This window comes from Panthera uncia (genome assembly GCF_023721935.1).
Source record: "Panthera uncia isolate 11264 chromosome B2 unlocalized genomic scaffold, Puncia_PCG_1.0 HiC_scaffold_24, whole genome shotgun sequence".
In the NCBI taxonomy this organism is placed as follows: domain Eukaryota; kingdom Metazoa; phylum Chordata; class Mammalia; order Carnivora; family Felidae; genus Panthera; species Panthera uncia.
This window is the reverse complement of record NW_026057580.1, coordinates 88840623-88864168: the sequence shown is the minus strand read 5'-3', so window position 1 is coordinate 88864168 and position 23546 is coordinate 88840623. Positions and strand designations below refer to the sequence as shown.

Sequence of the window (23546 nt, the reverse complement as noted above, 5' to 3'; positions counted from 1 at the left end):
GTATATTTTCGGAAACATGTAGAAAATTACACCTTGTTTACATGGGGGGGGGCAACATAAATATACGATATGCAGCTATTTTGCTGATCCCCATTCAACATTCAGCACATGACCCGTTCGATTCCACAGTTCTTTCCCACTCACACCAAATTACTTCTAACTAACACATATCACAATGCCTTCCTGTTGTTTAGGGTGTGAGTCTGGCAGAGTACCAGGCTAATCCTCCTGCGGTGGCAACATTTCTAGGACATAAAACTTGGGCACCCGTTACAGACATGTGGATAAACGTGGTCGGCTCGAGAGAGACAGAAGGGAAGTGACCCAGAAAGAGTGGCAAAAGAGAGGACGGCAAGAAAGTCCTGGCAGAATTTAAGGAGCTGGGTCTTATTACTTTTGACTTCTCAGCTGTTTCTATGCCCCTTCCTGCTGGGTGGCTGCTCAGTTCTTCCTTGGACTCCATGATCTATCTTCATTATCTTCAATTACGTTCCCTCCTTTATTGAGCATCTTGCCTAACATAAAAGTGCAATTGTCTAGGAAGTCTAACAATGTATGTTAATTAGCATTACATTATCGAGATATTATAGCTGGAATCCAACGGTTAAGAAGGGCATTGCTTTCACATCCCATGTACCAAGTTACCTACACTGGCCTGCAAATTTCACGAATGGGTCTGGGAAGCTGGACAAGCACTGGCTGTTTTCAACAGCCGAGGCAGCGCGCCAGAGAGGGAAGCTCACAGCACAAAGAACACCTAGCTCCAATTCTACAGCCAACCGATCAGAGTGGACGTGGGCATTCTTTGACCGTGCATGTGACTCTCTTCCCTGCTTGTACAAAAGGAAAACAGCAAAGGTGTCCAAGAAACAGATCCGGGTGAACAGTAAGGAGCAGTCTGCCGAGCTGCTATCTCCTTAAATGAAGCCAAACCAGATGCCGAGCTATTCTGAACTGTTTACAGAGCGTGGACTTTGCAAAACAGTCCGTTAAACACAAAGTGATTAATAATGATGGGGTTAATTTCTCATGCTAAAATTATAACCAGTTAGTTCAATGTCATGATAATCACTTGGGTCACGAGGGATAGGGTCATTTTTTTTTTGGCAATGATCTTCCTGGAGTTATAAATTACGATCGCTTGGTTTTTGATAAGCAGGGCCAGCCAAGTTTGTCTGCGTTGTTTGTGTTTGTTAACTGTGGATGGTTGGCTGCTTATCCTAGAAAACACAGACCTAGTTATAAGCAGACGGTCCCAGAGAAACATCTGAAAGAACTCTGAGCTTGAGCAACTTCTGTTACCCCACAGACCCTCAAGCAGATGCTGCAAGTTCATGTACTGCCTCTGTTGTTCCTCCCCAGCAAACTTCACAATGGCTCTGCTGGGCACTGTGTGTACCATAACACTTCATCAAGCTCTGGCTGTCCTGCAGCCTGGCAGGAAAACTGAGTCCCTTCTTATAAATAGTCTGCTTCCCTCAGCCATAAACCTCTCTTCCACACCTGGGAAACTTTTTTCATAGGGAATATATTGGGGCGCCTGGGTGGCTCAGTTCATTAAGCGTCCGACTTCGGCTCAGGTCATGATCTCATGGTCTGTGGGTTCGAGCCCCGCGTCGGGCTCTGTGCTGACAGCTCAGAGCCTGGAGCCGGCTTCGGATTCTGTGTCTCCTCCTCTCTCTGCCCCTCCCCTGCTCATGCTCTGTCTCTCAATAATAAACGTTAAAAAAATTAAAGAAAAAGAATATACTGACCCTATGTATTACTTAACACATACCTGATGACTTTATGCCCCTCCTGAGGAAAATCTGGTGCACCTTGAAAGAATTTAAAAATACATCTCCTAAATTTAGTATTCACCTCTTGACCCCCTAGAGGTATAAATGATAGTTTTGCTAGTGGGAATATAAACTTACTGATTACAAGTAAAGACTTCTGGAATAAAACAGTTCTCTTTACGTGAGTCCCTGTGTTACCACTGGATAATGGTATGGCCTTGGGATAGTTAATTAATGCCTCTGTTATTCTCTTCATACGTAAAATACGGACAATAATAATACCTGTATTGTATTTTGTTAGGATTAAATGAAATCCTGTATTTCAAAAATGCAAGCCATTTGATTACTCAAGACAGAGTGGAAGCAAATCTCTGCTTTTTCATTTTGCTCTCTATAATGAATTAAAACATTTTAATATTTTTACTTTAAAGTGAAGTATTATATATGCAATTTCCTATGGAAATGTGATGATTTTTAACTCATCCCTAAGAATATTATATTAATTAGTGATCTCCAGAAGCTACACTAACTATCTATGTTTAGATAGCAGCCAAAAGTCACCAGTCTTTGAGCAACTCTCTGAACTTACATAAGTTTGCAAAAATGAACAATATCGTAATTACATTATTGCCATTACCGTTTACCCCTTTTTAGTTTGCCATTCTACATAACATCAAAGTTGGGACTGGTTTCTTTAGTGTTGAGAGACTGATGCTGTCAGGAGAAGAATTATAGGTGGGTATGTGAAAGAGAAAAGAAAACATTTCCAGAGAAGAAGTTTTGAACTGGTAAAAGCAGGAGTGAGGAGCTAAATGTCAGTGGATAAGTACAGTGGGTTTTGACTATATTTTGATACAGTCATAATGCAAACGAAGGAAGACATCGGTCATAAAACTGCAACCACACATCTACTTTGGATTTTTGAAAAACAAGACAAACAGTCACCAGAATTAAGGGGCCGCTTGAAGCCGTTGCACTGATCTAGGTAAGAAGTCAAGGGAACCCGAACTGATGTGGCAGCTGGTAGACACATGGAGAAAAGGTAGACATGCATGATAATAATAAAGACAAATCAATAGGACATTGAAAATATGTGACTATAACTCCTAAGGCAAATATGACTTTCAGGTGTCACGCCCATGATTCTTGAAAAACGTTCCATGTGGAAAGTTGAGAGGAAAAGATATTCTTTGTGTATTATTGCGTTTGTTGTCATTATCTTCGTTTATAGAGATGGGCAGGAAACAAAAGCAAGAGGCAGTGTATAAAAAGAAAGTCTGAAAACTCTGTCCCTTTCATTGAAAGAGGGCTAGGAAACTCAGCCCGCCATCTGACTCAGCAAGGAAGCTTGTCATATGATGGAGCCTTTGGGAAGAGAGTAAGAGAAAATAATTACTTGAGATAAATCAAAACCTCAGTCTTGCTCAAATGTAAATTCTGAACTGTTACTGTATCTCTGGTATGGAAACCTCAAACCAAAAAAACTACAAGCAGGACTGATCCAGAGGCTTGAAATCCCTAGACTCCAGGAGAAGTAAATGCAAAATTAGCTCCCGGGGCAGAAAAGATTCTGAGAGAGAAATTCATCAAAAACGATAAGCTACGTAAGGAAACAAAACACCGTAGAGACAGACAGAAACGTAACAACAGGGAAACTGGGACCCAAAATCTGAGATTACAGGACAACCTGAAGAATGTCAGTATGCTTAAACCAAAGAAATAGAAGGAATAGAAACCAAATTAAAGGAACCTCACACTGCGAAAGATAAATACACAAATTTAGGTAAAAAAAAAAAAAACACATAAAAAGTGTTTTTGAAGTATATGCACTGAAATCTCCAGAAAGAAATGAATGAATTAAATATCAGATTATATTTAGCTAAGGAAACAGCTTGTGAGGAAGATGACACAAACAAAAAAGCTAACAGAAAATACGCGGGAAGTATTTAGCCCCTGAAGTGAAATTAATGGGAACAAAAAAACAACAACACAAACACAAATATTTTTCTCTAAAATTTTCCATATCACCAATTTCTCAGGAATCAAGATGTGACCACTGAGAGTCTTCCTTTTCATTTGGGGGAGGCGGGGGGGGGGAATGTGTGTGCAGAATCTAATATATAACAAAGTAAACATGAGAAATTTAAAATATAATAATAAATCTGACTTATCTAAAACAAGTTACTTGCTTGAATTATGTCCACAGTGAATATTAGTTAGGGGTTTAATCAAATATGATGCTACTGGCCTTCCTAAAATTTGGGACACTTAAATTGTTTTTTGCTTTTTTTTTTTTTTTTAATCCGGAGTTTTAATTGAGGCTGGGTTCAGGAAAGCTTGAGTACCTTCTTTCCTCTCAATAAATTCCCCTGTAGGATCCACTGACTTTATACCCACATTCAAAGTAGAGTCACATTGGGGCACCCGGGTGGCTTAGCTGGTTGATCACCCAACTTTGGCTTAGGTCAGGATCTCGTGTTCTTGAGTTCGAGCCCCGCGTCGGGCTCGCTGCTGTCAGTGCAGAGCCCACTTCGGATCCTCTGTCCCCCTCTCTCTCCGCCCTTCCCCTGTTCATGCTCCCTCTCTCAAAATAAGGAGGAAAAAAAAAAATCCAAGTAGAATCCCATTAACAAAAAAACTGTCATTATAGCTTCTAAAAATCCAAAAACGTTTTAAGGGCTAAAGATCTAGGAATTCAGAAAATAACAGGTCTAATAAATTTGGTGGTGGTGTTCAATTCCATATTGTGGACCCATGTGTGTTCTGTTATTTCTTTGTCCTGGGATCTGGAGGAATACAGAAATAAGTGAGGTTTATTTACAGAGTGCTCATATGAGTCTGCAGATATAACATTTGAAGCTTCTTAGCTCCAGTGAGGAGAATCACCTCCTTCTTCCTCTCTTCATTTTCAATTCTTCCTTATGTATTAGTTTTTAAATCTATCATTCCGAATTTCCACTCTAGTCTGCCCATCAGAGTCACAAAGCATAAACTGAATCCTGCTTTAATAGGTAGGGTAGATATTAAGAGAGTGCTACCATTCACGTCACCTCTAAATCTTTTTTCCTCAAGTTAAGTACCTCTAGTTCATAAGACCACATCTTTAAAAAAAAAAAAAAAAAAAAAAAAAAAAAAGTTTTGTTTCCCAACAGGGATTATGGGAGAATTCACTCAGCCACAATTGCTAGGAATGCATAATTGCCTAGGAAATGCATTAAATGGAAGACCGATATCAACTAGGTCATAGTGCATCATTATCTTTAAACCATTCAATTATAAATGGACATTAAATTAGTACAGATCAGTATTAATGTATACCAAATATCACATTAATATCCAGACAAAAATGAAAAGGAAACCCAATTAGCAGAATTGGAAATTAATGGGAATCAGTTTTCAAAGCAGTAAGAATGAAAGACCTTAAGATTCTGTTCATTTGCTTGTTTGTTAAAGACTGAATTATACTTCAGGAAAATCATAGAAAAAGACTAATGTTTAAGATACCGGAAGGTTTGGTTTGCCTAGGACTTGGACGTGCCTGGGCTTGTTTGTAGAATCTATGGGTTAGGCTCCCAGGGCTCCAAGTGTTCTTGGGCCTGAAGAGCCTCCTGGGAAAGAACTCTTCCAAGGAAAGAGCTGGTGAGCCATAAGCTGGAACTGAGTTTCAGTCCTAAGTCTCAGAGCAGCAAGCAAAGAACAAGAAAACAAACAAACAAACCCAAAACAGTGTCCACTAAACTCTATAGAAAAGGTTGAGGGCAGATGGCACCGCTTTATATTATTTGGATTCTCTGTTACAGGGCACTGTGTGGGAGGGGGCGGAGCGCAGGGGGGAAGGTGCTGGATACTTTCCTCATTTGACATTACTTGTGGCACCAGCTGTTCAATCAAGGAGAAGTGAGGTCTGACCCAGAGAAATACTATTTCCTTTAAATAGGACTCTTGCAGCTTGGAGAAAAACAAAAAGAAAAAAGAAAAAAGAAAAGAAAGGGAAACAAAGAAAAAAGAAAAGGGTGAAGAAAGCTTGGGAAAATACTGGTTAAACTAGGAAGAAAAAGATCACAATAAATAAGAATTAAAAATGTGAGATTTGAAACTCGAGAAAATGACAGGGAAGCAGGATAATCTCCCCTCTCCTGATCAAACCAAATATAAGAGATTGTAGAGATGTGGACACTGGTCCTTTCCGTACACCTGATGGGTAATATGGTTTCTTCTGGCCACCACTCTGCTCCAGGACTAACTAGGGCTTCAGCCAAGTTCTTGTTCAAACCCTTGAACAGAATGTATTAGCTCCTAAAGAAGCTTCAGGCGTTCCTCACAGATATTACTGTGGCCCACCCCTGAACAATCCAACCTATTGTTGAATGCCTTAATTTCTCTTTCATGGTCATGAAAAAAAAAATACAAGTTTCTTCAAAGAAAATATCAAAGATAGATAAATTCAAATATTATTCACACTCCCTACATCAAGATTGTATCTTGCAAAAACACTGATTCCTATGTAATGTATAAACTAAGTGAATGAATGAACCAGCAAGGGAATGAGGAAACACTCCTCAGGCACATGTCAGGAAATAGACAACTTTCATCTCATGAAATTGTAGAGTGAATCAGGCAAACAGAATTGTAGATTTCTATGTCTACCATGACTCAATGTATGGCTTTGGGAAAATCTTGTAATTTCTCCATACTTCAGTTTCTCACCCTATAAAAGGAGTATATTGCTTGAAATTTAATTCCCTCACTGCAGTGAAGGTTTTGATTCAACATTTATAAAACGTTTTTTAGCTTCCCTGATTAATAGGCAAAATACTGTGGTAGTTCCATAATACGCTTTCCAAAAAGTATAAAGGTAACTAGTCAAATCTAATGTAAAATGATACTTGAGAAAAAAATACCAGTCATATTTATTACTTCTCCATTCCGTTTGCTAGGTAATAAAAATTACTTCTAACAGAAAAAGTATCAAATTAATATTTAAGCCAGTTGAAGTGTTATCATCATAGGTTTACCTCTGTTGGGGGGGATGGGGAGTTGTTTTGTTTTTCCAGGCTGCCCCACATGTTTATATGGTACAGTCAGGAATGTTGGGCATGGTTTTGAAGGCCTCTAGCGTATTCGCTGGTTTCTGGCATTCTAATGCACTCTACTCTTATAACCATAAAAGTACTCTTGAGTGCTTCTGGAAATATATAACAAATCCTTAATCAATTTAAGAGTGTTTTAACTGCATACATGAAATTTCTTGGGAGGAAAATGTTAGCTATTCTACACACATATAGTACTTAAGTTAGCAAGAGAGTTCCTTCTCAAAGGCACAAAGCAGTTTCCCTGTAGTAATATAATTTTCAGTTTTATGTGCGTAAGTCCTATTGAGTCCCTTGGAATAACAGGAAATTCTGCAGGAAAAAAAAACCCACAAAAATTGATAGCCATATTTATCCACTGCTAGAGGAATAGGTTAGCTATTTTGAGTTGGATTACTCTTTTAAGATAATAGATAACTCTTAAAGGTTAACCAGAACTTGTAAGAACTGACTATTCTGGAAACAGAATTTTCTACATAGGAGATTCGAACAATGAAGTCAACTGATTAATATACTTCATCTTAAACTTCATGTATCACATTGCGGTAGTCAGGACTTGAGTAGCAATTTTCTGGATTTTGAGACGTTAAATTTAATTTTCACATTAAACAGATTATAACATTTCACAGATTTACAAATTAGTACATTGATATGACAGTTAATATTTTGGCATATAGTATTATTTATCAACATACATTCAGGATGGAGTAATCTCACTTATAATAATACATGTCTATCCTTTTCAAATACACGTTAAAAAGCTACAGCAATATATGCGAGGTGCTTAGAATGTGCCCCTGGCACATAGTTGGCTCTTAACAGAATAATGATACGTAATTCCTCATAAATTCTCATCAACAACATATGAGTTAGAGCCACTTCTCCTAATAATTCTTATTAATGTTTTATGGTACTGAGGAAAACCAGGTCACGAATAGGACATATATGGATTTTTCTTCCTACCAATTAGTTAAAGAACTATGAATAAACACAATAATTACTCACATAATTACTCATTTAACAATTCTTAAATGAGATATTAACTGTATATAACATAGATTTGTCATATATGGGGTTAATAGAATGATTTGCTCTTATCACTAAACACTTCCAATTAGTGTTTGAGTCTCAAGGAATTTACTACTATTAGCTTTCCTATGAATTAGAGCACAAATTATTACAGTGTTAAATTGAGCATAACATTTTGCCCATCTCTTTTATGAGGAAGATGTAAGGATCATCATAGGGATGCAAGGTGTTATAACTTCTTGGAAAAATCTTTCAGGACCATCTATGCAATATACTCATATTCTTTTGCCTATTGATCCTGCATGTAGAGTTTTACCTCCAGGAATTTGGGGGAAATATACAGAGAATTATATAAAAATCGTCACTGCAACACTATTCATAATAAGAAAAAACTGCAGGCAACCTAAGTATACACCAAGAAGGGAACAGTTACATTGTAAAACATACGCATAAATTAAATAGGAGTACCCAGAATTATACGTACTCACGTGGGAAAGCATTCAAGATACACGATACCAAAATAAAAACAAACGTAAAATAAAAATAAGTTACAACCTCATATAGTTCTTACATTTACATATGTACAGGAAAAAAAAAGTCTGGAAAAAAAAGTCTGAAAGGAAGTGCACTAGAATAAAACGATTTACCCTGAATTGTGGAATCTAGAGGAAATGAATAAAGTGAAGGACATCCACTTTTTGCTTTAAATACATCTGTGTTTTTTAACTTTTTATTACAGCAAAACATACACAAGTACACAAATCAAAAGTAAACAACTGATACACATTTATTAAATAAGCACCCCGTGTCATCAGCAATCGGACCAAGATAAAGGCCACTACCAGCATTCCAGAAGGCTCTCTCCTTCCTTCTTCCAGTCATTCCCCTCAAAAATAATTTCTATCATCTCTATTTTAATGTGCTACCCAACGTATGAATTACTTTTCTTAAAAAAAAAATTGATTAAAAAAAAATCTTGCTTCAGCAGCACGAAGGTCCCCTTTTTGAATATTAAATACACTCAGCAGGTTATTCAAAGAAATCAATTCAAAATATGTTCTGAGCATTTTCCGTGTCTTTTCCTGTATGAACTGGGTTATTCCTTGCAACTCCACGAGGCAAGAGGCAAGTACTATTATTACTCCCCGTGTCCACATCCTAGAGCTATGGCCTACGGCAGCTCAGTAAGTAACTTCCCCAAGGTTGCACGGCTGAGGAATGGCGGCAGGGCCTGGACACAGACAGACTGTGGTCTGATTCCAGTATCTGCAACTCCTTGTCAGACATGCCCAAAGGAAAAATAAAGGCAACAATTCAGAGAGCTGGAAGCACTGGGGTGTCTCCAGGAGGAGGTCCTCTTTTTAGCTTCTTTCTGAAGACACCACTTAACGTCCCTAATCCATTCCCCCCGCTGCAAAACGGAGAGGTAAGCTAAATTCCTCTTCTGATCTGATTCTCTGATAAACAATGTGACTTACTAAACTATCCAGCAAATATGCTTCCTCATGATGTAGTGCAATCACATACTGCATTCAGAAGTGACTCATACAAGGAAATAAAACCACAATTTTTGAAACTATTGGAAACAATCATTTTAATTTAATGTTATTTTTGGACACGGGAGGAGTTTTTTTTCCCCCTAAGTAAGCAAGTTGGTGGTTTTGAAGGGTCTTGCTCATCTTTTTGTGGAAAATGCCTAAAAACAAACCACTAGAAACTAAACAAAAATTTTTCCTTCCTCAATTGTGCCTGAAAAAAGACCTAATTTCTCTCAACAAAAGGCCACACATACTTTAAGACGCATCTGGGATTTCTGGTCCCCATATTTTGAAACATTGACATAAACAAATACAGAACATGCTTCCTCTCAGATGAAGTCCATAATTCTGAGGGTTAAAAATTCTTCAAAATAACATGCAGTGCATCTCTGCAGAAAGCAACCAGAGAGGCCGAAGTTTGTTTTCGGAGGAAAACAGAAATACAAAGACTATTAAACCTCGACTGGAATCTGTCTTTTTAACTTTAGTTTATTCAAAACACCAGTTCATGCTGGATAGATCTTTTCTTCTTCTAGAAAATAATAATATCTTAGTACAAATGGAATATCAAATAAGTTACCATAAAAAACAACCACCACCAATAAATGTGTTTCTTTGACCATGAGAAAAGGAAAATCAGTTTCTAAACGGTGAACAGGATTTTCTTTGTAGCCGTCTGGCTTTGGCTGTATGTCCTGTGAAGACATGCATGGAATAGTGCAGTTAGTGAATTTCCATGAATATGCCCAGGTCCTGGCACTACAGTGGGGGAAAGATATGATCTCTATCCTCAGTGAGTTCAGGATCTCTCTAGAAGAACGATTCACATATAATCAGCCACAGCACAATGTGTTTCGATATTAACAGCCCCAAAAAGGTGCTATGGTATTACAGAGAGAAAAGAATGAATTCTGCCTGAGCCTTAGGGATGGCTTCCCAGAGGAGGTGACATGTGAGCTAAGCCTTGAAAAGTTAGTAGATTTTTTTGTACAGGTAGGCAGCAAAAAAGTAAGATGTGAGAAGGCTGAGATAGCTGGGGCAGTGGAAGACAATGGGGGGAGAGAATACCCTGGGGAGACAAAAAGGAAGTGCCTAATTGTACTTAGTAACACAGAGCATTCATAAAAATATGTAAGTCTTACATTAGGACCCATTATACAAAGAATCAACCTGAGAAAGTAGATATGTGACCTGAAATTCTTGGAGGGGGGGGGCGGTTCCCTAATTTATGAGCCCAGGAAGTGTTCCTTCGAAAAAACCAAACCTCTGGTTTGTTGGCTGTTCTCCAATGAACAGGCTTCTTATTCAACATCAGGTATAAAGCACCTGGATGGAGTTGAGTGTTGCTACGCCTTCTTTGGACTTCTTGTCAAGACAGGGAGCAGAACTCTCCTCCACCATCTGAAAACTGAAAACTCGGGGCGCCTGGGTGGCTCAGTCGGTTAAGCGGCCGACTTTGGCTCAGGTCATGATCTTGCGGTCCGTGAGTTCGAGCCCCGCGTCGGGCTCTGTGCTGACAGCTCAGAGCCTGGGGCCGTTTCAGATTCTGTGTCTCCCTCTCTCTGACCCTCCCCCGTTCATGCTCTCTCTCTCTCTGTCTCAAAAATAAATAAACGTTAAAAAAAATTAAAAAAAAAAAAGAAAACTGAAAACTCATAATTTAAGCCCCTGACAACCCCCCCCAACTCCCATGGAATGACCCCCATCTGTCATTGGGTGGCCCAGAATCCAATTCATCTTTCTAACAAGTGGCTGAGCAAGGTTCTTCTCCTCTTAGAAAACAGAAAGACATTTTGGTCACATTCAGTATGCTATATGCATAGCCACTTTCCCCTCTTAAAAGTACATTTCAAAACTTAAAGCATAAATCAAGGAGAGGTATGAGAGAGACAGAGAGACAGAGTACGTTTTCAGGTTCTTCCGCCCTGCCCGCTTGAGCCTCAATTAGTAAATGACGTGAAATCCCTAGGTCAGTTTGACTGATAACTGATAACATGATTTTCAGGTAACATGATTACCTGTCTAATATAATTAAAGTAAAACCACTAAATTAGATAATACATATGTATAGAATTTCAAGTATCTTTGCAATTACTAATGAGATGACAAGAATTATCTACTGTTTAGACCTCACAGGAGTATGAGTCAAATTATATTTCTATAACTATTTCATACTTCAAAATACCTTTCACATTCAATCCAAAACTCATGTAGGTAGTTTTCCTCTCTCACTTTACATTAGCATTATGTTCCTTTTTGTTCGTTTAAGTGATCTTCAAACATCTTTCATATAGGCTAAACTAGGCAGAGGACAGAGGTGGTACTCAGACCACAGTCACATTTACTTACATCAACTACACAGGAGTTCACAGATAAAATGTTTGTCAAAATTAAACCTACAGAATTAGAACTAAGTTTGGATTTGGTGATTCATCACAGGAGTGCTTAATGCAATATTTTCATTTTCACTTTCTTCGGACTGGACTAATGTTATTGAATTCAAGATCCTGAAATTGTGGTACAAACTGAAAGCTAAGACATATTTCATTTGAAAATTTCTCATCGGAAATGAATAAATAATTGTATTAAGTATTTTAATCTCAGGCAGTTTTGATTATAGGAAACTTTATTTTTTCTGGCACTACAGTAAATACAAGTTTCTTGTGACTGAGTTATTCATCTGTGGGAAAAAAAATAGGTAATTGTCATTATTAAAAGTGAATCAACAGTATCTACTAATAAGCAACAGTAAAAAAAAAAATAGACGTAAAGGTGAGCCACAGAAATATCTACTTCCTATATACTTCCCTGGGTATTCTGCTCTCCCTACTCATATATTATTCCCAGAAAAAATAAATATGCTAAAAGTAGTCAATCCGTACAAAGCCTGAGGCACCTGCTGGCGTAGCTGGTTGAGCATCCGACTTTTGATTTCGGCTCAGGTCGTGACCTCAAGGTCGTGGGATCGAGCCCTGCGTCAGCACAGAGCTGTCAGCGCAGAGCCCGACGTGGGGCTCGAACCCACGAACCGTGAGATCATGACCTGAGCCGAAGTCGGATGCTTAACCCATTGAGCGACTCAGGTGCCTCAATAGATAAATATTTTTAAAAGTCTGTGTAAAGCCTATCTGTAAATCCCATCTGTGTACAGCTTATCCATCAACACAACCAATAAGAGTTGTTTGATTTTTGTATTTAAAGTTGGGCGGAAGGGGCGCCTGGGTGGCGCAGTCGGTTAAGCGTCCGACTTCAGCCAGGTCACGATCTCGCGGTCCGTGAGTTCGAGCCCCGCGTCGGGCTCTGGGCTGATGGCTCGGAGCCTGGAGCCTGTTTCCGATTCTGTGTCTCCCTCTCTCTCTGCCCCTCCCCCGTTCATGCTCTGTCTCTCTCTGTCCCAAAAATAAATTAAAAACGTTGAGAAAAAAAAAAAAATTTAAAGTTGGGCGGAAGGTATGAAGAGTCTTGACACTTGACCGAAAATAGAACGATCCGCTCATGCAGATGCCTGGGAGTCTCTTGACCAAATCAAGTGATCTTAAGATCTACTCTGGTCATGGGTTCTCAAATGGGGACAATCGGCTTCCAGAGGATGCCTGGCAATGTCTGGGGAGATGCTGCCATTACTCCAGGGAAGGTGCTGCTGGCATCTAGTGGGTAGAGACTAGGAATGCTACTCAACACCCTATAATGCATCAGCCAGCCATATACACACGCCAACAATCATCAACCCCAAATGCCAATAAGAGCTTGAGAACACCTGAGACTAATGTCACACTATGTGTCAACTACTGAGAAACACTGGGCTGCCTATGCTAAGGGATTCAAGTACAACATCCATATGAGTACATTTTTCTTAGGACAGATGCATCTGGAAGTTCCAGGTAAGCAATAAAAACAGAACCTCGACTAACAATTATCTTAATTTCCCTTCCTCCCTCAGCCCCACTCTGCTATACACTCATCACATCTGAATCCAAGGACTGAGTGATAAATTCTGAAACAGAGTGCTTATAACCCCCTATTGTCTCTGCAGAGATAAGAGTCATAGCATTACTGGGGGCACCTGGGTGGCTCAGTCGGTTAAGCATCTGACTCTTGATTTCGGCTCAGGTCATGATCTCACGTTTTGTGGGTTCAAGCCCCACACTGACAGTGAGGAGCCTGCCTGGGATTCTCCCTCTCCCTCCCTCTCTTTCTGCTCCCCCCACTCAAAAGTAAATAAATAAACAAACATTTTAAGAAAATTAATTGTTTAGGGAAGTTGGAGAGCCCCATAAATCAAAGCCTTAAAAAAATCTAGAATACTGCATGTGGAAGCACTGGTGAAAAGAAATTCTGTGCAACATAAATGGCCAAAGCCCAGTTTGGGGCCCCTCTAATGTCTTCTCTCAGGGATCCAAATACAGCCTCAGCTTTGCCAAGATCACCCAAGAATGCCAAATTTGCATTTGGACCACTGGAGACTCAAATTATAGTCCCCAGTCTATGACCCCCAAAATGACTTCCAGCTCTAAAACTCTGTGAACATTTTGGGTGACCTGATGAAGAGTAACAATCATAATCATAGCAGCTAATACTCTTATCAGACACCATTCTAAATACTTCACATACACTTACTCACTGAATTGTCATCAGAACCTCACAGAGTATGTTCTATTCCACAGGAGAAAACTGAAGCAAAACCAGTTTAAGTCACATGCTTATCATTCCAGAGTCTTTGGTGTCAAAGCTGGGGTTTGAACCCAAGCAGCCTGACTCCATATTCTTTGTACTTAATCATTATGCTATAAGAAGAATCAGCTCCCTCGGATTTCAAGTGCAATGAAATACTCGTATCTTCAAAGACCTTTAGGATCCTTGGCTGACCCACTGGACCACTGACTTCTCAAGAGTCATGAGGGAAATAAATGCATTTCTACACTCATACACACATCCTATAAGCTGGGCCTAGATTCAGAGTCGTAATTCTACTGGGCTAATACAAAAAAATCCCTGAGGTTGTTCTTAAGGCTGTCCTGCGTCTCATGGTCACAGCTACCCCGCTCATGGGGCCCCCCAATCTCATGACAGAGGATGTCCGGTCTCACCATCACTGCTCTCATCCACGTTTTCCTTACGCATTTCACTCCACAGAAATTCACTCCACAGTGACCCCTGCTCACTGGCAATACGGAGATGAAAAATGCCAGTAAGTGCATCAGTAAACACACAGGTGTAGAGCAGGATCTGAATTCATGAACTCTATTACATGTCAATGTGGCAGGTGCTGGGTTGAAGGTAGAAGCCGGGTGCTTTGACAGCAAAAAGGAAAGAAACATCCAACTCAGCCTCTGGAGGACAGATGAACTTACCAGAAGAGGTAACGTTTGATGTCTGCAGTCTTGGAAAAGAAGTAAAAAAGCAAGTTTCAGGGGCAGAAGAGCTGTCTTCCAGGTAGAAAGAATCACATGCACAAAGCAATGAAGTGGCAATGATGTGGGGGTATTTCTTTCAGAACTGCAGTTCTCTCTACCGCTAGAGATTCCTGTGACCAGCTGGTGATGGAGGAGAAAGGCAACCTGAGCAATAAGGTTCTCGGCACAAAAGGCCTTGTACTCCCTGCTAAGAATTTTGGAATTGTCCTAGAGGCAACAGAGAATTTTTCTGAAGCATGTTGAAGTGCAAGAGGTACCTGCTAAAAATTGTCAACAAATGTGATTGAACATCTTATAGATAGGGAGGAGAGTCTTGGAGACAGGTCCAGCATCATCCACGATGGTACCCCAGGACCAAACTAAAGACAATATGACTAAGTGTATATAGGACACGTGTCCACCCAAAAAGCTAATATGATCATCTGAGAATTAAACCCGCGACCTCGGTTATCACGGTTAACTCACTTATTACCGTTAACCATTCCTTGTGAATGGTATATGCCAAGAAAAAGTAAAACGTCCTAAAAGAGACTAAAAGCCCCAACGTCTCCAAAATTAATACACGGTAGGGAAAAACCTATTCATTTCACTCTAATTTTTACATGTCTTGAGCAACACTGAAAATGAAAAAGCGCTTAAAAATCATGTATGGGTACCCATAATTTTGTTAGGTATCTTCACCAATGAAGACTTTAAAATCCAAAGGCAATAATTAAGGAGAGAAAACGGACCTAAATTACAATTCTTCTTGGGTCAACTAAGAAAAACAAAGCAGCAACATCATCTGAACACCTAAAGATTCGTGTGAACAAATTTAGTAGTATTGCTGTTCTTGACAGAAATTTTTGAAGTTTGCATTCCTAAGATACCTACTAGAAGCAAAGTTTGAGATTACAGAAAATCTGCAAAAGGGAATCTGAACATGACTCACCCACTTGTGATTAAATCTGGCTAGAATTACTTGAGTCATACTCATACATGAATATACATTTGCATTAAAATATAAACTTTTAAGTGAAAAGCATTACCTAATTCAGAGACCTGCTGACTTCCCCAAGTTACCATCACTTTCAACACACTAGGCACATCAGGTTAGAAGTATTCAATCTCTTAGTAAGAACATTTAGTTCTTTTCAAATCCTTTAACATTGGGGAGTTCAGAGTCAGAGGTGAACTGTAACGAATAGATCACTCTGTAGGGTACGCGCAGAGGTCTGTGAATTGTGTATGTGACCTTTCAGAGAATAAGCTCTCCCAGTATGTGGTACACCTACCTGATTAAGTATAGAATTTCAAATCGAATGCTGTTGCTTTTGTGAGTAGAATTAAACTTAATGGCATATGAATGTAAACTTTTATGATTTAATTGTAGCCTTCACTACAAAATGTCCCTTTCATTTTAGGAAGAAAAGAGGAAAGGATCACAGAAATGGCAGCAATAATTTACGTGAAAATCTAAGGGCATGTCAATTTCTGCCACTGCTGATGTTTCTTCAGAAAGTCATTAAAGGAAAAAAGATACTCTAATATAGCAAACATTTGCATGTAAACATTCAGTGTGCCTCATTCAGACCTCGACCTTCGTGTGGGAAACATACCGGCTACTTTTATTTTCCAAGTGCTAAACTGAAATAAAGTGGCAGATTGGTTAAGAAGAACATTCCAAGTAATACTAGGATGGGCAGGCATGCCTTTGCCCACATATTACACTGGAGATACTTTGTGGTATTTGAGAGTTGTTTTTGTTTTGTTTTTTAGTGGATGACATTTCAACATGTTATACAGCAGGTACTCTGAATGGGCCCCTTTCTCAGAGGACCTTTTTTCAGAGATTTTCACACACTCAAAGACCCTCAGAGAGACTGGGAGCGGGCAATGGTTGCAGGGCAGTGTTGGTGAGTGATTCACGGGCCACCCATGTTCTGCTTCATTCAGGGCAGTGAATATTCCTCCTGTGGGCAGAGTGTCAGTTTTCACTTTAATAAAAGGGTCTGTGGCTAAATACATAAATAAATAAATAAATGAAAACCACTGTGTCAGTGAAACAATAAAGTTATAAAACAGATTATCAACAGCAAAGCAAGTGTTCACCTAGAGAAAACCTTAAAAATATAGTCTGATATGATATCCATGCAAACTGAAAGTGTTTCCAAAATATGAGTGACCCATTACAATTTAAACTTGCCTCTAGAAATTCATCAAGCAGCCTTTATTAGTTGGTTCAAGATAAATGTGTAGATTTGAGATTCACAACCAGCATTCAGACTTAAAACAACAGCAACATCATAACAACAACAAAACCAATAACATCTAACAAAATCAATAACATCTAACCAATGGATAAGGCTTGAAAAGCAAAGGAAAAGTTGGTACGTAAGTTAAATATTAAAAAGACCTGCTCATAAGTTACTGACATTTGGGAAGCATTGTAGGGTAATAGTTTCTCCAAATTCAGTCATTTGCCACCAACCTCCATGATTTGGGCTATTTTAGCCGAGCGCTCACTCACGGTTACTTCATCCGTTTCTTTAAATAGGCGCTTTCTAAAATTTAACTTGTTTTACATCAATACTTTTTCTATCCTTTTCTTCAACAATATGATCTGTGAAATTATAGGTTCAATATGTCACTTTACATATTTTTCTAATACCCTTAAATAAATACATAATTAATAATACAAAAAATAAAATGTCTGTTCGGAAAGCACCAAAAATGAACTCATAAATGACTGTTGGGAGCGACTGCCTGATGCAGCCCTTGAGAATCAGACCTCTGAGGTCCAACTGCAGAGTTGGGACCCTGGCTCCACTCCATTGCATGACTGGGTCTTAGTTTCCTCACCTGTAAAATGGGAATAATAAAAGTACCTAATTTATGGTAGAGTTGAAAAGATAAAATTGGTTATTCCACACTTTAACGTAAAGCCTCAGTAAATGTCAGCTATGATGCTGTGATGAGAATAACAACAGACATTGACAATGGGAATGATTTACAGGGAAAGGAAAATGATAGCTTTACAAAAACGAATCTGACAATTTCTATTTTCAGATGTATTTTAAGATATGAACATGCCTAAGAAAATATACTGTAGGTGTGAAATCTCAAGATGGCTATTCAATACCAGTTTAATGCAACTTTGCTTTGAAAGTATTCCAATGTGATCACAGCAATCAAACTCTGCCTCAAATTTTCACTCTAAAAATATCTACCCGTGGAAAAAAATATTTAAAAAATCCTAACACGATAATATCAGTCTTTCTCCCATAGCTCAAAGGTGTATTAAAATAAATGTACTTATTGTACATAAATAAAAGCTTCAAAAATGAGTATGTTGTATTAAAATGTTTCATAGAGAGAAAAAAAAATTAGAATTCCTGACGTTTTAATATGGTGTTATTCATCAGCCATGGACTGAAATCTCAGGGTGAGAAAAGGGCCAGGCCAATGTTGAACGGTTTCAAATATCAAACTATACTATTATGTCAGTGACCTAAGATCAATTAGCACCTCTCAATGACAGAAAAGGTTACAGTGAGATCCAGAGGTGCACTCTCTGAAACTATTTTAAACTACCATAAAAATGTGGTTTTGATAACTCAAAATGGTTTCTATTTTTAAATTAATGCATTTCATCTCTTTTTCTGGAAGACAGAAAAGGAGTTAGGGCAGTAAGGGTAGTGGTATTCACTTTCAGTCCTCTCTACTAGCAGAAACATAGCTGGATACATGGTAAGAATCACAAACTTCAAGAGTAAAATGGCGTATCACCAAGGCATATACTAACGTGAACTGCCAGGAGTAATATTAGGTGACAGTAATGTTTACAAAGTCTTCAAACCTCTTAAAAGCAATCAAAATTGCTTGCACTGCCTTTGAATATGTGTTTCTTGTTTATTTTCTTCCACTCAAGTTCAAAATAAATGATGCCAAGTTTTGCTCCATGTACAATTCAATGAATATTCAGGGCTCCCCGTGTTAAAATGCATCTAACTGGATGCAATATTACACACACTGCAATTAAATACACCACTGCATCTCATCAATCTCTAGAACAAATGCCTTAAAGATCAAGTCATTTCTTAGTTCACCAGGAAACATTCATGAGAGAAGCAGGTACATTGCAACTGTCTCCTCCATCCCGTCCCGTGTTGATTTCATTCACCTAGTAACCATTGTAATAAAATCCCCCAACTGTATTTCTGAATACAATTAGTTTAAGACACTTTATAGGAAGACACATTATAAGAGTTTAGACTATGTAAAAATAATACCCATTTAAAAACAACTGTCATGGCTACATTCTCACCGGAAAAAGAAGGTCTTTGATAAAGGTTTGTTCAGTTTTTCAATGAGAAGATTCAAAACATCTTCTACTTCTGATACCACGCTTTTCTGTTTGTTTCTTAAATGAGGGATCTGAAATATTTACAACCAGACAGTACCTAATTTTAGGTTTTAAGTGCTTTAACAGCTCCATGAAATATGATCAGCAGCTGCAATACAGAACTATGGTGAATAAACTCCTTATAAAGGGGGCCTGTTTTTACTGAATGTTCAGTGTTCCTGCATTTACCTAATAGGGGGAAAAAAAAGATAATGAAAAAACATAATAAATACCTGCACTCTTATTACTTAACATTTCACTAAGTCTTGAAAAGGATTATCTCCCCTCTTCTTGAATTCTCTATTAAAATGGAAGGTTTCACTGGGTGAAATAAGTTAACCTCATTATTTGAAAGTTAGAATTGGAACTTTCCGACATCCTAACTCTTCATAACAATCGCTATGGATCTTCTACTGTTCTGCTTTTCTAAAGATTCTGGATAATTTCATTTCAGTGCATAAATTTTTTTAAATGAAATACCAAGCCACATAAATATATTTTTAGACATGGCATCAGTCATTTAGAACTTGCAACAGAGATTGAAAACATGAAACTGGACACTCTATTTCCCGTGGGTATGTAAAATTTATTTACACCCCAAATCACAACATAAATAAAAAGGAAACTCTCAGAAATGGATAACTTGATTTCTTTTTTTTTTTAATTCAAAGAGGTTTCTTAAAAGAAAAAATGACAAACTACTCATCTGCCAAACTCCCTTCAAGAAAGAAACTTTTATGCAAAGACAAGTTTTTCCACGAGCTTCTACAAATCCTCTAGAATGCAGCATCTATATTTTCTAATAAGAATAATGATTGCTCCTGAACCAATTTCTTCTTATACAAATCTTATGTTTTATTTCTTTAATTTTTAAAAATTTGAACACAGTATTTAAATACTAGCTATAAACATTTACTTAAAGCTTTCCATTTTGTAAGAGAAATTAAGTATCTAATAGCCACTGAAATAATTCCTAATAAAAAACATAATCAAGTCAATCTTCTTACTTGTTATAATTGTGAAACAACCTCTAATTATAAATACATTAAAATGTATAAATACATTAAAATACTATTTTCAGGTAACTGACAAAGAAAAACAGGCTTTTCAAAACTACACTGATTTTAGACCTTCACTTGTTCTGAAAGACAAGGATATGTCCCTACCAATCAGAAAAAAGAAAAAAAAAAAGGAGTTTCCAAATAATCTAATTATGTTACTTTCAAAGCTGTAACTGTCAAAAGTTTTAACTTTCTTTCTTGAACAGTCATTTCTAAAAATTGGTTTAGTTCTGAATGGCTTACAACTTTTAATCGGGTGGAACAAACTATTTTTATGGTTTATAACGACAATAAAAATGGATGCGGTTATATCTGCCTTTGGTATTGTTGCCATAAAAATCAGATTCTGGCAGTCGAGCTCCACACAAAACAGTTTGTCTCTTGTTACTACTGCTACTTATTTCTTGGGATAATGTTATTTTAAAACACACACACACAATTGCCTTTTGAGCACAGTCCCCCAAAACGCACCCACCATACCACGTATCAAATATTTTGTTTTAGGATTCTCTCCCCGCCCCCTTTCCTGGTTTTTGGTTCTTCAGCTACAAGCTGGCCACAAACATTATAAGAGAAAAAAGAAAAAAAAAAAAAAGGCAACGTTTCTGTTTAAAACCAAAGTTCTGGAAACGTTATCAAGTGCAATCCCTGTCCTGGGGGGAGGAGGGGGGGTTAAAAATAAAAAACAAAAACAACCCAAGAAACAAACAAAAACCATCTTCAACTCCCAATCCTGCCAGTCACCTAAGTGTAAATGAAACTCCAGAAGCTGCTAAAGGTGAGCCCGCGGTTGTTAAAAGCTCCTAAGACTCCCACCTAAGTCCCGAAGGAGCCCGCACAGAAACTGACAAATGCAGGAGGGTGCAAAAAGTGGCCGCTGAGAAGAGGAACAAAATGCCATATTCGAGAAGGTATGTTTCGCGACATCAATTACGTTGATCCCAGGGTGCCAAGCCAAAAGGGGTAAGGGAGAAATAAAACTGTTAAGTATGAGCTCTTAATGTGAAACCTAACCTGTTGGTTCTCTGAGGTATCAGATTTTGGAAGTGTCTGTAATGACAGCCAGGAAAGCAAATTAATGGCCAACGGCCCACTGGGTTTGAACACGAGACTCCTGTTACCTCCTCACAGATCAAGTACACAACACACAGACACGCACACGGAGATGCTCCACGTGGAACTGCTCTGAAACCAAAACACACGCCCCGTCGCTGTTCTGCACCCCTGGCAGGAAGGGCCCAGGGACCTGCGCCTCCCTCCTCGGGTCTCAGGTTAGGGATTCATGAATGACTGCACGCTCTGCAGTGCTGGGGAGAGAGGCGCGGGAAGCGAGGGGGCAGGGGACTGTCTCCAAACACTACCCTCCCCCCCCCCACACACACACACTCACCCCAAGGACGAACCCCGCGAGCCTTCAAGAGAAGGGGCGAGAGGGGTGGTGGGGAGGAGAGACACTGCCACCCCAACCGAGGACTGCTCTCCGGCTTCGCCACAGCTCTGCCGTGGGACTCGGTCCGCAAACTTCCTTACAGCTCCAAGTTGCTCCCAATAATGCTAGCTTACAAAGAGAGAAACATCTTTAAAGTGCTACTAAACGAAAGTTCTGGCTGCTGGGTGGCGCAAAATAACACCAGCACACACGCGGTCTACTTCCGAATCCCGCTGAACCACACGCTAAAACAGAGAGCCGTTTCCAGGGCCACAACCACCCGGGACCCCAGCAAGCTCTGAAACGAGAGAAAACCTGCTCTCCGCAGCCAGGTCCCTTCGTTTGGAGAAGTTATAATCCCTCCATGGCATCCGCGTCCCGAGCCAATGAACGCGACTCCTCTGACAAGGCGCCTCTAATTTCACGGACCCTGGCAAGCTGCAGGAGACATTGGGTCCACGCCGCATAAAAACTATTAAAGTGGGATGGCCGCGGTTTAAAAGGCCCGTTCGTGCCTCGAGATCGGAGCACAAGCCGTGAACGTACATACGCATCCCGAATCGTGACAATGCCAGGAGCCCGGGCCCTCCACCGGACCGGGTCAGCATCCTTGCGTCAGGCTTATCTAGGGGGATCATCCCAGTAATAAATGGCACAGGAAGGATGTAGGGGAGACCCCGTGGCGCGCGCCTCGGCGAGCCGGGGGCGGGTACAGGTAGGGCGCGGCGCACCCCGTCCCGCCACCGCCCCGCAGCGGCCCCGCAGGCTCGGAGAAGACCCTCGGGGCAAGGGGCGTCCTCCCGGGCGGAAGGCACCACTGCAGCCCCGGCGGCCTGGGCCTCGGGCGTGCTGCACTCCGCCTCCGGACGCCCGCGGGAATCGGCGCCCACACGCCGCGCGTCCTCCGTCCCCGGCGCTTGGCGTCCCCGGCGGAGCCGCGCGCACTTCGCCGGGGAGAGTCCGCAGGCTCCCGCAAACCGGGACCCGCGGGAGGGGACGGGGAGAAGGGACACTCACCTCCCGCAGCCCGAACCGCCTCGGGATCCGAAGTTCAAGTGTCTGTCCCAGTCGCGGATCCGTGCGTCTGTATTTAGGTATTTACTCTCGTTCTTTCCAGTGTCGGAGTTTCCCCTTCGCGCTGTGCCTCTGGTGAAAACAGGACATCCCCTTCGGCCACCCACCCCCACCCCCCCACCCCCGCCAACAAATAGCGTACACTAGTGGGGGAGAAACGGGGCGGGGGGAGAAGCCGGCTCCGAGGGGGAGGAGGAAAGGAGAGGAGCCAAAACTCTGGACTGAGGCAGGGGAGGGGAAAAGTGGAAGAAAAGAAAAAGAGAGCGCGCGCACAGCCACCGCCGTCGCCACTGCCCAGCTTTTCCCAAAGCTCTTTGCCCCTCTGAACGGGAGCGACAACTTCACGTGGACAGGCTCGAAGTTTTGCGCGGAAGCCGGGAGCCGCGGAGCGTGCGCCGCGCGGCGGGCAGCCTTGCACTTGCGCGCGGGGTTGGGGGCGGGGGACGCCGCCGCCGCCGGCGCCCGCGGCCACTGGAGGCCTCCGGGGGCCCCGGGACCGGCGGCGCGCGGGGACCAACTTCTTTTTATTCGATCTCGGTGACTGTCTTTTGTCATCGTTCGCGGTCCCGCGTGGGGACCGCTCGGGACCCTTGGCGTCCCCGGCGGCGCCGCAGTAATCTCCGCGCCCTCCGCGCCGCCCCCACCCCGCCCCCACCGGCTTGGCGTCGGCCGCTGCCACCCGCGACTGAGGGGAGGGACCCGCGGCCGCACTCCCCTCCCCGGACGAGGGAACCGAACCGCTGTCTGCC

General features: G+C 40.7%; 1 protein-coding gene across 1 annotated transcript in view; it reads right to left on the bottom strand.

Annotated features, from left to right (window-relative positions):
- Positions 1-23181, bottom strand: part of EYA4 (EYA transcriptional coactivator and phosphatase 4) — a 245150-nt gene extending 221969 nt beyond the window's left edge. The window contains exon 1 of the mRNA XM_049654663.1: positions 22741-23181. The gene's annotated coding sequence lies outside the window, so the exon portion shown is untranslated. The remainder of the gene's footprint in view (positions 1-22740) is intronic.
- Between the last annotated feature and the right edge of the window lie 365 nt (positions 23182-23546).